The sequence below is a fragment of the Balaenoptera musculus genome, chromosome 19, assembly GCF_009873245.2.
Source record: "Balaenoptera musculus isolate JJ_BM4_2016_0621 chromosome 19, mBalMus1.pri.v3, whole genome shotgun sequence".
NCBI lineage: Eukaryota > Metazoa > Chordata > Mammalia > Artiodactyla > Balaenopteridae > Balaenoptera > Balaenoptera musculus.
In genome coordinates this window covers 25,141,042-25,155,472 of record NC_045803.1, presented here as the reverse complement: position 1 = coordinate 25,155,472, position 14,431 = coordinate 25,141,042, and the positions used below count along the sequence as shown (strand labels likewise).

The following is a 14,431-nucleotide window of genomic DNA, read 5'->3' as shown; positions in this document are numbered from 1 at the left end:
ATCAGTACTTCATTCCTTTTTCTTGATAAATAACATTCCATTGTACAGATATAGCACATCTTACTTATCCATGTATCAGTTGGTGGACATTTGGGTTGTTTCCACTATCGTGAATAATGCTTCTGTGAATGTTAGTGTATAAGTTTTTGCGTGGACCTATGTTTTAGATTTTCCTGTTATATACTTGAAGTGGCATTGCTGGGTCATATGGTACTTCCCTTCTGAGGAACTGTCAAGACAGTTTCCCAAAGTGGCTGCACCATTTTGCATCCCCACCAGCAGTGTGTGAGGGTTCCAGTTTCTCCATATCCTGCCGACACTTGTTATTATCTGTCTTTTTTAATAATAGCCATCCCACTGAGTGTGTGATGGTACCTCACTGTGGTTTTGACATACATTTCGCTGATGGCTGATGATATTGAGCATCTTTATATGCATCCAGTTTATCTTTGAATATCTTTCTCCTCTCTAACTCCCCTGCCCCTGCTTGTTTTGGCCCTAGCCATCTCTTCCCTGACTGGTTTGCATGCCTCCAAACTGGTCTTTCTGTCTTCTATTCCACTCCCTAAAATGCAATCTCAGACCATGTCACTTTCTGCCTAAAACCTTGAGTGATTCCCAGTTGCCCACAGGACAGAGCCGTAACTGCTGGGTGTGGTATTTAAGACCCTTCGTGGACTATCTCTGACCTGCCTCTGGGTCCCATCCCTCTGTTCCTCCTGTGCAGCTGTGCTGTTCCCTCTGTTTGTAATCCCTCCCCTGAAATGTCCAGCGAGTCAGCACTTACTGTCCTTCAAATAGGATATTCGGAGTGAAGTGGGATGGGACCCTCATGCTGCACAGCCCCAGGGGATGCCATTCGCCTTGTAATCTACATCGGGGGCCAGCAAAGTACAGCCCACAGGCCAAATCCAGCCCACCACCTGTTTTTGTATAGTGCACAAATGAAGATTTTTTACATTTTTAAAAAAAATTAATTAATTTATTTATTTATTTTTGGCTGTGTTGGGTCCTCGTTTCTGTGCGAGGGTTTTCTCTAGTTGCGGCAAGCGGGGGCCACTCTTCATCGCGGTGCGCGGGCCTCTCACTATCGCGGCCTCTCCCGTTGCGGAGCACAGGCTCCAGACGCGCAGGCTCAGCAGCTGTGGCTCACGGGCCCAGTTGCTCCGCGGTATGTGGGATCCTCCCAGACCAGGGCTCGAACCCGTGTCCCCTGCATTAGCAGGCAGATTCTCAACCACTGCGCCACCAGGGAAGCCCGATTTTTTACATTTTTAACGGTTGAAAATAATTAAAAATTAGAATACTTCATGGCACAATTCAGGGCCTACAAATAAAGTTTAACTGGAATTTAGGCAAGCTGATTTGTGTACATAATGTCTCTTGCTGCATTTGTGCTACAACAACAGAGCTGAGAAATTGCAACGGAGACAGTATGGCCCACAAGACATAAAATACTTACTATCATCTGGCCCTCAACAGAAAACATTCGCCAAACCCTGGTCTATGTGAATGGAATCTCAGAGTTGTGCCGTGTACAGCCTACGTGGATGGGCCCCAGCAGCCCGGCCTCCAGGCTCCCCTGGAACTCTCTTCAAACCTCTGCTCTCATTTTTTCACACGCTTTGTGTTCTTCCCCCACAGAGACTAGCCGAGACTAGCTCTATGCGTCTCATTCATCTGTGTATCCTCAGAGTGTAGCCCAGGGTCTGGCACAGAAAAAGACCTCCGTAAATGTCTGCGTCGCTGCATTGAATTAAATATTTCCTGGATACCGAAGATGAACTAATCAAACACTAAATATTTCAGGAGTAATATAACTCATAAAAATGATGGGACCACTGCTGGTAAATTTCTAGGTCCATTGTTTAAAAACATTCCACATTCCGGCATAACTTGTGCAATTTGTTATCTCTCTTCTCCCAGAGAAGTACTAATTGGCATATTCCACTGAATCAAATTAAAATCATTGTGGTTGGTGTGGAATGTTGGCGCTGTCACAGCACCCCTCCAGCGGCTGGAGACAACCCAGGCTGCGCAGAGTCGAGAACCCTTTGGGGTAAGTTAATGCAGAGAGGATCATCTGGCAAAATCAGAGGTCTTGGTGAAGAGGAAGGCCTGGCTAGGTTTGCAGAAGGGGATAGAATAAGAACACTGAAGATGTTACAGTCAAGAACTATTTGTGGAAGGCAGCGGAAAGGCACCAGTCAACCCTGAACCCACACTTTTGTGCTGGGCACTCAGAAGGATGCATCTGGCCTCCCTCGTCTTATTTAGTCCCTGAAAAAACCTGTCTCAGTTGAGGGCACAGACCCAGAGAGGTGACACTGTTCGTCCATACCTGCCCTGTAGAGCTTGAGTTCAAGTCCAGATCTCAGGGTGCCCAGCCTGTCCTTCTTTGTCTATGGCAGGCACTGGATGATCTTACCAAGACCTGGCCCTTTCAACAAGTCACTTGCTTTTGTTTTGTTGCTCGTGGCTTCTCTTTAGCTCCTGAAATTAATTTATTCCCCTGCAAGAGAAAAGACCTAACCTCTTAACCTGAATTCAAAGACTTCCAAGAACTGTCCCATGTCTTCCTTAATCTCCTCTCCTTCCCCCCATGCCCAGTCATCAGGCCAGCCAAACAAAACTTAAATAATAGCTAAGATTTACTCTGTGCTCACCATGTACTGTTTTAAGCCATTTCACCAACACCGTCTCATTTATTGAATGAGAATGAAACAAAGACTTTTTGTTTTTCTTTTTTTGTATTTCTTTTTTTCTTTTTTTTAAAAAATATACCATCTCATTTATATCCTATGAAGTAGTGCAATTATCAGTCCTGTTCTATAGATGAGGAAACTAAGTACAGAGAGGTTAAATAACTTGCCTAGGGTCACACAGCCAGTAAGTGGTAGAGTTGGAATTTGAATGCAGGCAGTCTAATTTGAGATAGCATAAGGGCTTACGCAATGTGTTCTTCATCTCTTGCAAATGCCATTTCTTTTAGTTTTATCCAATGGGCCATCCTCTATCTGTCTTCTAATCGTTGCACTTACAGTTCTCCTTTCCTAATACACTCTCCACCCCTGAGTAACTCTACTCATTCTTCAGATTGCAGCTAAAATGTCACCTCCTCTGGGAAGCCTTCCCTGATTCCTTGGTCTGTTTGCTACTCAGCTATCACTCCCTTAGCACCCTCTGTTTCCTCTCCATGGCACTAATCACCCTTTACTGACATAGCTGTTTGCAAGCCTGCCGCCCCCTAGACTGTAGGCTCTGTGAAGCCAGGAAGTATCAGCCTGACACAGACTAGGCTCTTAACACATATTTGTGGAATGAATGAATTTGGCAGTGAACTTCTTGGCAAAACCTCTACTATGGATCATCCTGAAGGTAAAAAATCAAATCAGGTTTTCGTGCTACTTGTTGTAAGATCTATAGGGGAGTGGGAGGAGAAGGAGGGAAGAGGGAGAGATAGAGACAGAGAGGGCAGGAGTCAGTGTACTGGTGGCGGCGCTCATAAATCACCAAGAATTCATTGTATTAAATTTGTACATTTTTAGCACAGATCTAAACCACTGGCTCCCACGTTCAACAACGCAACAGTTCCAAGAGCCATTCCGTCCAGGCTTAGTCAACACCACTCTGGGCAGAGCCAGTAAGCAGCCAGGGGCCCGGTGACAGTCACGCACTGCGCAATAGATGGAGCGAGGGCCTTTGACCCACCTGCAGGTGAGGAAGGAGGAGGGAAGGGCAGTGGAGCCATATGGTTCCACCAGTGTGAAAAGGAGGGGCCGGGTCCCTCCACACAGCTTGGTTCCCGGAGAGAAACAGGACATCTGGTAACAGGAGTTGCCCTGGGAGACTGCAGGACAGGACTGGGAGGGAGAATTCCTTTTTCTTGTAGACTCTTTGAAATGTTGGAATTTTATTTTATTTATTACTATGGACATGTCTATTTAAAAAATAATTGAAATGTTGATTTTTAAGAGTGAAAGTAATTAGGATATTTGCAGACTTCCTGACTCACTCACTCCCTGAACACATTTCGGGGGTTGGCTAATCAGACAGCACAGGCTTGTGGCCTTCCTCTCCTGACGCTGCAGTTCCTACACCTTCCTGGAATTTCAGGCCCTCTCAGCTTTCCCACAAGTGACTTAGGGAGGGTGTTTCCCAGTGCTCAGCCGGCTGCTGGCAAGCCCGGGCACTGTTAGGGAAGGATGTACCACTTTCAGATCCCAATCTGGCCAGCTAGAACCCCCCTGGTAAGAATAAATATGGGTATAGGGAGTACTAGAAGGGACGATCGCTCTCTAAGAATTTTTCCTTTTTCTTTTAAACTTTCTGTATTATTTGAATTTCTATAATCTGTATACATTACTTTGCAAACAGAAAAATGTGAAGGTATAAACGGTGCCTGATAAACTCCCAGATGCAACCAGCCTGCGGAGGGCCAATTCTGTGTCCTGGGGGAGCGGGGGAGACCCCCAGCCCTTGAGATAAGTAGGAGGCCACCTGTATCCAGAGGGCTCCCCTGTGACTCAGAAGCGCAGCCAGGTGAAAACAGGTGCTTTAGGCAAGAGGGTGTTAAGCCGGGGAGTACAGTGTCTGGTCCACCATGAGTACTTGTGTTCTAGAACTGTTCTTTAGGCTTGCCCCAGGTGTAGCTTCTTGTAAACCTCCTATAGATGTTCCAAATTTTTGTTTTCTTCTCACTCCATTCTGTGCATACCACCTCCTACCTTCCCAGTCTTTACCATCTCAATAAATATATAACCCCACCTGATGCTCAACCGAAACAATTATCTTTGTTCTTCCTTTTCTCTCTCTCCCAATAGCTAGTCCTGTGGATTTCCTCTCCAGAATATATCTCCAGTTCACTTCTCTCTACGCTCGCGCTATGACCAAACCCTGCACCACCCTTCACCTGAGTCACTGCTACAGCCTCTCACTGGTCCCCTGATGTCAGCCTTGCCCCTCTGTCCGCAGTCCCTCTTGGACTGGGCAGCCAGAATGCTCTTGCTGAGACACAAATCAGGTCTAGTTTTTCACTTAAATGCTCTGATGGCTCTCCAGCACACAGTAGATAAAATAGAAACTCTGTACTATGACCTGCGGGATTGTCCCCAGCATCCACCTTGAACTCACCTGCTAGAGTTCCCCCACATGTATCCCGCTCATGGATGTTTATTAGGAATTTCATGGTTTTTCAAGCAATTTCGTGTCTTTGCCCATGCTTGTTCTCCTGGCATCTGGACTTCTTCACCAGAATCAGCTCCTTTTCTCTCCCCTGCCTTCTCCCAAAAAAGGTATCCACTTGGCTCTATCTACATTTAGTAGAAAAATCAAAATTTCAGCTCCTCATCAAACACTCCCCGACTCGTTGACCAATTGATCAGGCCCATCTCAACCTGACGAGTCATCTGGCTGATTTTCTTATATCCAATCAACAAATTACAGAACTCACCAATTTGGGGAATGTCATTTGACAACTCTTAAAGGGATCCAGGAAACAGTACCACTGGAGTGGGGTGCCAGGAGGAAGCGTTGAGGCACGAATCAGGAAGGCAGCTCCGGCCTGACCCCTACCATCTGACGTCAGGGCCAAGCAGCCACTATTGCAAGAGCCGTGCTGGGCGGCACGAGAGGTATTTCCCCTGAGTCAGCCACCCACTTGGCCTCGGGCTCTCATGCTTAGAAGTGTGCAGGGCTGGAAAATGGTAATGCTAGTTAACTAACCCTCAGAGCATCACACTTACCACCCACCTCCTCTGACCAGCTAATATCCTTAGCCATAAGTGTATCTTTGAGCTGTTTATTCCCTAACCCAACTCTTGCATAAACTGTTTTCAACAAATACATGCATGGTTCCGTTCAAATGAACCCACGTTTGAAGACTGGTGGACAAGACTGGGGTCGTAGATGGTTTTTGTGTGCTGTTTGGGGTGGGTGGTTTTCTAGCTGGGACAAATTGCTCTGGTCACTAAGTAACAAGTCGTTCTTAGTGGCAGAATTGCGTGAGGTGAGGGTTGTGCAATTGTGTCCTCGCCCTGACTCCCCACCTCTTTAGCAGAGGTGTTTCCATCAGCGGGGCTGCCATGCATCTTGCCGAGGCAGTCGTGTAGAGACACACCTCTGTAATTAACATTTAGGAGGTGCAGAGGGATGTCACGAAATTTTCACGTGAGTGCCAAGAAGGGGCAGGACCAGACGGAGGAGACTTCTGGCCCACCCTGCGAGCTCAGGGCAGAGCCCACTTCCTGGACATTGCCCATCCTTGATCCCTGTAGGACCCCGGGGAACCACCTTATCAGCCTCCACGACACAGGGACACTGAGATGGGATAGGACCGAGGGAGGAGAATGCACTCAGCTACTTGGCAGCCCCTTGGTAAGCATTACTCAGGCGTGTGCACTGTGACCCCTGGCCTACTCCGGATTTGTTGCTGCATGTTAGGTAATTAGTATGTGGAGTGGCCTGGCTGACTCATGGATGTGACCGATAAGCCCTCTCTCTCTGCACTAAGGGGCAGATTTGAGTTCCCTATGGGAAGGATGGTGTGTGAGCTCCATTTAGAGTATTTTAGGCTACCTGGAATGCCTCTCCTGACAAGAGCCTCACATGTTCCACCTAACACACAGGTTTGTTTATTTGTTTTGGTTTAAAAAAAAGAAAAAAGAAACAAGCCCTTATTTTTACTTTCTAGGATGACAAGAATTGTTGCTCAATCCTTCAAGTTAGAGAACGTTACATATTAAATAAGGGTTTGTGAACATTGCAGCTAAAAACCATAGACGTTTCTCCAGTGCTAACATTTTAAAATTCCACGACCCGGGCTTCCCTGGTGGCGCAGTGGTTAAGAATCCGCCTGCCAATTCAGGGGACATGGGTTCGAGCCCTGGTCCCGGAAGATCCCACATGCCACGGAGCAACTAAGCCCGTGCACCACAACTACTGAGCCTGTGCTCTAGAGCCCGTGAGCTGCAACTACTGAAGCTCACGTGCCTCGAGCCTGTGCTCCACAGCAAGAGAAGCCACCGCAATGAGAAGCCCGCGCACCACAACGAAGAGTAACCCCCGCTCGCCTCAACCAGAGAAAGCCCGCGTGCAGCAACAAAGACCCAACGCAGCCAAAAATAAATAAATAAAATAAAATAAAATAATTTAAAAAATAAAATAAAATAAAATTCCACGACTCTGAGATTTGTGCCACTCAAAAATGTTCAGCAAAGTAGAATGAAGCCTACACACCAAAAGAATGACTTAAGAATTCATTAAAATTAAAAGATTGACTCTGTAATCGTTGAATTGGTGCTCTGAAATAGGAACCAGGTAAAGACTTGTGTTAATCCCTCCATCCATAAATACATGCATCTCACAACCCCTCTCTGTGACTAGGAAAGAGTGTGATGGGGACTTTCCTTGCGGTCCAGTGGTTAAGACTCCGTGCTTCCAATGCAGGGGGCCCAGGTTCAATCCCTGCTCGGGGAACTAAGATCCCGCACACCGTGTGGCACGGCAAAAAAAAAAAAAAGTGTAACGGAGCAGGACCCTAGGGGCCTTCCTAGGACAGACCCCCCACCCCCATGTCCTCCACCTGCCTTTTGTCTGTAGAGACACTTTAGCCAGAGAATAAAATTAATCAGAGAAATGAGAAAATCAGAACCAAAGGAAATTAGTCAAACAGGACAAAATAATAATTAAACAAAGTTAAGGACCTTTAGTTCCTCCTCAAGGGCTATAGGTAATATTCTTAGCCATGTGCTTTGAGCTGTTTTGCAGATACTGAAACCCCCATCAGATGGAAGAATTTAACCACATGATGACCAGACTGTAGCCATGCCATAAGCTGCTCCACACAATTAAACAATCTTAGGTATCTAAACAATCAAGATGATGGGATCAGACCACCGCATGACCAATTTCAAGACGACTGTCAGAGCTGACTGTGCTGCTCTGCACATAGCCCCCTCCCTCTGCCTGTGCCCCCCTGAAACCCCCCTTTAAAAGCTCTTGCCCCTGATCATCAGTGAGGAGTTGGCCTTTAGACACAAATCTGCCTTCTCCCTCGGTTGCCGATCTCCTGAATAAAGCAAGCTTTCTTTTCCTACCAACACTTGTCTCTCAAATATTGGCTTTCAAGCAGCCAGCAACCGAAAACCTGAGTTTGGTAACAAGGAGAGCAGGTTTTCCAAGGTGGAGTCACTTCCTACACACTCTGGCCTCCAGTCGGTCCCATTCCTTTTCTTCTACATTTGCCTTTTCCTTCACCGTGATTTTCAGCCCTCCAACATTTCCCTGTTCTTCCAGGTGTCACCCTTGTATTGCCTTCCTTCTCCATTCAGAAACTTGGTCCCACACACAAACACACAGTAGTAATCAATATAGTCCAAGTTTCTTAAGTATTCAAACCCAATCTGACTCCACCTGTGCATCCAGAGGTAGCTCCCCTCCTCCCAGCACAGACTCATTTGCCCAGCACCCATGCCTCTGTGCCCCTCCAACGTGCATTGTCCCTCCACGCCCAGCCTCGGGTCCAAGTTAAATGCTGCCTCCTACATTAAGGTGTGCTCCCTGCATGAAATTCCTAACTCTTGTAGGGCAGAACTCGCCTCTGGGGTTATTCAAATTATTCAAACGATTTGTGTCCCGGTCACTTCCCTCATGAGATGGTAAACTCCTTAAGGGTAGGGAATGAGAGCTTGTACATTTTTCTGGTCCCCACTGAGCTGAGTACAGATAGGAAAACAATATATTTTTTTAAATGAGTGAGTGAATTTTCAAAGAACTTCTCTGGTTTTTTTTTGGGTTTTTTTCAGTCCGGTTATTGACACCCTCCCCCACTGATCCCTGAACACACACAAAACAAAGAATATAATCTCTTTATAAAACAGGGGAAGGAGAGGGACCAACGTCCAAAGTGTTTACCAGACTCTCAAATTTTCTTTCTCTTTATTTGATGGTGGAACTTATTTTTGACCTTATAATGAATTGTATTTTATTTTTTAGTATATAAAATCTTTTTTATTGTAAAGTCATTCAGCTAACAGTAAAAAGTTATAACAATATGCAAGTATGTGCTGTGGGAACAGAAGTCTTCCCAGCCCAGGTTGCTCCATCAGGATTATGGGAGAGGAGCCCCACGGTGCTGCCCAGGGACCAGACGGGGCAGTGATACTGACCAACACAGATGCACGAAAAGATAGCGCAACGTGCTTGATAAGCCTCACTCTTTTTCTTTTTTTCTGAGGATGATGCAAAATTGGCAACATCTTTGTGCTGCAAAGCTTATAATGTACTGCAATGTTAATGGGATTTCCTTATAGTGTTAGTGTTATGACAGCATCTAAATAACTTCCCTGGCAATTTTATACCCCAGAAATAACAGAGACTTCTGGTCACTGTGACTCTGTGCTGTGTCTGGATGGTGGGAGCATGAGTGAATTGAAGCTGCATCACCTGAAGCAAACTTGGTTGTTGGTGTCGAGAACTGTGAAAGAATCAGGCCTTTACATTTCTTGCAAGCTATTTATCCTGCCACAGTTCTACGGATGTTGGCAGAAGACATGAGACTCCTGGGACAGGGGCAAAAGATTTGATCACTCACAGCAATAGCAGCAGCTGAGTACGAGCATTTTCTTGTATCTGTTTCCCAAGCCCTGATTCCCACAGGGTGATGTGAAGAGGGCGAGGTGTCACGTGCACTCACAGTGGGTTGCATTCCAGGAGAGGAACCCTGCATGTATTTGGGAATCCAAATCCTTTATAATGGCCAGTAAACTCATTTGCTCCAGAGCAATCCACTATCTCTGTCTCGTCAGCAAACTTGCTCTGTGCTCCGGAGGGAGGTGCCATCTCTCGCTTCAAAAGCTGTTCACTACGCAAACATCCCTAAAGCATCCTGTTTTATTTAAGAGACCCGTGGACAATTGTCTTCCAAAAGCAGGGTTCTACTTTAGCTGATGCTTTGAGTTAATCAACAAGGATCAAAACAAATAAATGGTAGTAAATTCAAATAAATATTTATTGTGTGCTCCTTGGTTGGGGAGAGCAGAGTGGTCAGCAAATAGATGAATAAACAAACTTAAGGGGCTCTTTGAAGAAGTGACAAACAAACTGAGGCCAGATTTATAGTCGTGTGAAGATCAAGGGTAAGAGAGGTAAGCAAGGGCCAGATCATGTAGGGCGGGAGACTGGATTGTATTCTGGTGTGGTGAGAAGCGATCGGAAGGTTTAAAGCAGGGTCCTGGGTTACACGACAAACGTGGGAATACAGCTGCTCAAAGGGGCACCTCCTTTTTCTCATGTCCCAGGCTTCAGATCATCTTTGTGAGTAATGGGAACATTCAGCCAAAGTCAGTTAAGAAACCAAGTTTCCAGTGAGGCCTCACGGAGCGGAAGAAAGCCTATGAGCAGACGGCGTCCTCTTCCTGGCAGCCTGGGCATTCAGAAAGCAACTGTGGAACCGTGGATCTGACACCAAATCCTCAGCTCCTGGAGTGTGGCCTGCTTAATAGCTGACCCTGTCTGGGTAACGGAGCGCGCACATTGCTAGGAGGGCTGACCCATCCCCGGACAGCACTGCAGCCTCACAGACGAAACGGTCTGGGCTCCTACCCAAACCCAGCTGTGCAGCCTCTGAGAGCTACTTCACCTCTCTAGGCCTGTTCTGTCCTCTGTAAAGCGGGGACGACAATGGTGCCTATCTCATAGGGTCGTAATGAGGGTCACGGGAGCCTGCGAAGAGCTCAGCACGGTGCGGGGCCCAGCGTGGGTTCAACCCGAGCTCACAGTCAGGTAAAGAGAGGAAGCAGCCCAGGGAACACGGGACCTGGGGACCAAGGACTGTGACACGTGAATATAAGGCAGGACTCCGAGGGCCTCAGGGAGGCAGGACGGCTTCACGGGTCCCTCCAGCAGGTTCACCAGGCTCAGTCACCTGTAATGGAAGGTGGTAAAGAAATAGGAGGCGACGGGGAGGTAGAGGGGTGTGAAGAAAAGGACTTTGGACTCAGACCTCTGTGTGAAGGCCAGCTGCACGACTGCCTACTTGTAGTGACCTCAGCTGGGCTGGTTCCATTTCCTGAAACGGGTTTCCTCATTTATAAAGTGGGGAGCCCCTCCTGGGGTTGTGAGGGTCAGGTGAGTTCATGTAAGTGGCTGCCACAGGGTGGGCGTCCAGTAACTATTACGTCTCCTAGAGCTTTTCTTTGGGTAAAGATCCGCCTCTACTTACAGAACTAGAGCTGGAAAAGTGTTTCCGGGCTGACTCCCCCACTTCACAAATGGGGAATCTCAGAGAGAAGGCACTGACTGGTGAGCCCTCAGTGGGCGGGGCGTTGGGGTCTTTTCCAGACCCCTGCTCATTGCTTTGCCCCTTCTCCGTGGGCCCGTTGTGCCCCAGCTTCGCTGAGATAGAGGACATCTGAGATCCCGGCTTTGGAATGAGCTGGAGAAACCTAACCCTAACTGGGAGTTTTGTCAGCTCCCCAGCAGGGCCTGCGTCAATTAGTTTAATGGACTCCTTTGTGCGGCCCTTGCCAGGGAGCAGGAAGGACGGTATTTATTTGCTTTTTCCTTCACCACCTGGGTTTCACAAACGCGCATCCTTATATTGACTTTGAGGCTCTCGGTGTCAGGAAATCTACGCTTGCCCTTGCCCGTCCCCGTTGCCATAACAACAAGGTCCTGAAGGGTGCCAAGTGCATAATGTCCTGCCTTGTTCCTTAATACCCAGAAAGCAAAAAATGCAACCACTCAGATCTTACACTCTTTCCAAGAAATAAAAAAAAACACACCGTAGTTAGCACAGTTTATAGAATCACACAAAAATTATTTGGAAGCTGCTGAATGACTTACTTAACAAGACACCCACCTGCCCTGAGGTTTTGCTTCATGTCTCAGCTCTGGATGCCCTCTATCATGACCTTCAGGTCCTGTGATTCTGATCAAGCTGGCGAAGGATGTCTAGAAATCTGATCACCCCTGTCCACTCAAGCACCAAATGCCCAGGTTCAGTTGTAAAAACTCAGTTCTTCACTGCATGAATATCTCACTTTCCTGGGCCAAAATTTAATGACCTCCTGGGGACCGCACACCTCAAATCCATTTTCACATAAATACCCTGTGGTTTTCCACTAACGCATATTCTACCAGGTGGGGTTGGGCAGGAGAAGTTTGCATTATTAATTAGAGAAGGAAAGATTTAAACTGAGTAAAGAAAGCCAGTATTTCTTCTCTTTGTGTTTAGGAAATCATTTTGGTTGGCATGTTCAGCCAGCAAGAGAGAGGGGGATCAAGGAATTACCTACAAATTGGAGCCTTTTAAATTCTATTGATAGAATCTCTTAAGGAGATCCCTAACAACAATGATCACTAGTTTTCTAATTCTAGTCTCTTTTCATCCTAAAACTTCCCTTCAAGGAGTCGAGAAAGTGTATACTCAAAGGGAACAAAAAATGGACACATATGCTAAGGGAGTTGCCCAAGACAAATCTAAGATGAAGGAGGTCTTCTTTAAAGATAGGTGTGAAGGTGCTAAAGAGTTAGTTGTCTCAGCTCAGCGCTGGTCACAGAGACCACACCTCCTCTCAGCAACAGTGCAGATTAAACAGAGACATCTTGCACATCACCTATCAGTCTGAAATTACCGTTAGGACTCTGCAGTTGAGTCCTATATCCTTCTATTCTCCATCTTACCTACCTTCCTTCTTTCCTTCCTTCACGGAAAACTTTTCAATCACCTTTGCTCTCTGCTGTTGGGAAAACAAACACAGAGAAGTCACAGTCCTTGTGCAATTTAGTTACGGGGACAAGACATATAGACATTTAACAGAGAACAAGAAGGACGGGATGCTGGCCAAATTGTGTCCCTGGTGCCTCTCTGTTCCTTTACAACAAAGCTGGGAAGATTTTCTGAAAGGGCGCTCTTTGGATTCGCTCTTGAAAGAAAGGAGGAGGTGTAGTGGCAGAGAGGTGACCTTCCTGGTAGGGAAGGCAGTGAGGTGTCAGGGAAGGGACAATCAACTGAGAGTTAGGAGAACTTGGGGTGCATCCAAGCTATCTTGAAGTGGGACCTGTATTTGGTGGGGGAGGTGGCCCAGGGCCTTCAAAGACATTTTCCAGTGCTAATTGTCTATGATCAGTCTATGATTCTGTGGTGTCAGGAATGCAGAGAAGTCAGGCTTCTGTTCCTAGCGTGTGTTACATCTGTCTATAGCCCAGTGGGATTGTGTCCTTCCCAGGACCTTTGCACGTGCCTTTCCCTCTGCCTGGAACTCCTCTGGATCAGCTCTGGTCAATAGAACTTTCTGGGATGATGGCAATGTTCTATTACCCTACGTAATCCAATACAGTAGCCACTAGCCAAATATGAGTATTGTATACTTGAAATGTGGCTAGTGTGACTGAGGAATACATTTTTTATTTTACTTAATTTTAATTAATTCCAACTTAAATAGCCACTGTGGCCGCCATATTGGACTGCATGGCCCTAGATTTTCTCATGGTTGGCTCCTCTGTGATGTTCAGATCTCACTTCTCAATCACCCTCTCAGAGAAGCTATCCCTTAGGTTTGCCACCTGTGGAAGGCAGAAGAATGCCCCCCACACCAAAGATGTCTGTGTCTTAATCCCCAGAATCTGTGACTATATTATGTCACATGGCAAAAGGGAATTAAGATTGCAGAAAGAATTAAGCTGCTAATCAGCTGACCTTGAAATGGGAAGGTTATCCTGCATTTTCTAGGTGGGCTCAATTTAATCATACGAGCCTTTAAAAGTAGAAGTAAGTACAGAAACAGTATGGGCTGGAGAATGAGATGGCTGATAAAGGAGGAAGGATTTGAAGTGTTCAAACACTTGCTCAACAGCCTGAATGAGCAAGGAAATGGGTTCTCCCTTAGAGCCTCCAGAAAGGAGCATAGCCTTCTGACACCTTGATTTCAGTCCTGTGAGGTCCCACCAGACTTCCAACCTACAGAACTAGAAGATAATAAATTTGCATCATTTTAAACCACTAAGTTTGTGGTAATTTGAACAGCAATAGGAAACATCTATAACAGACTAGCTTTGGCCCTCCTCTGCCCAGGCCCCTCAGGAGTGAAGAGTCTAAGGTTCCAGAGAGAGGGGCCCACCTGGAGCCCCCTTCTGGACCACACTTCAGCTCCCAGGACCTTGGAATCCCAGTTCAAGGGCCCTGGGACTGCTCCCAAGGCCGTGTGCCCCTCCGCTTTCAGAGGGTGGACAGAACCACAAGAGAGCATTGCTTACGCATACGTTTGGGGGTGGTGGTGAGGCCAGAGCTGGGACACTGTGCTACAGTGCCACATGCACCCAGGTGATGTGAGGGACAGAGTGGGGTGAGGGAGTGTGGGAAAAGAAGAAGGTCAGGAGGAGAGCTAAAGGTCAAGCTGGCCTCTGGGCTGCCAGGTTCCAGTGGGAAACT

At 46.8% G+C, this 14,431-nt stretch overlaps 1 long non-coding RNA gene across 1 annotated transcript; it reads right to left on the bottom strand.

The window, feature by feature from the left end:
- Nucleotides 1-1,280: 1,280 nt before the first annotated feature.
- Nucleotides 1,281-5,546, bottom strand: LOC118885498. The gene is made up of 3 exons (XR_005017494.1): nt 5,453-5,546; nt 5,134-5,312; nt 1,281-2,512 (listed from the first exon to the last, which is right to left on the bottom strand). It is a non-coding gene; the product is annotated as an uncharacterized LOC118885498 (long non-coding RNA).
- Nucleotides 5,547-14,431: the final 8,885 nt, after the last annotated feature.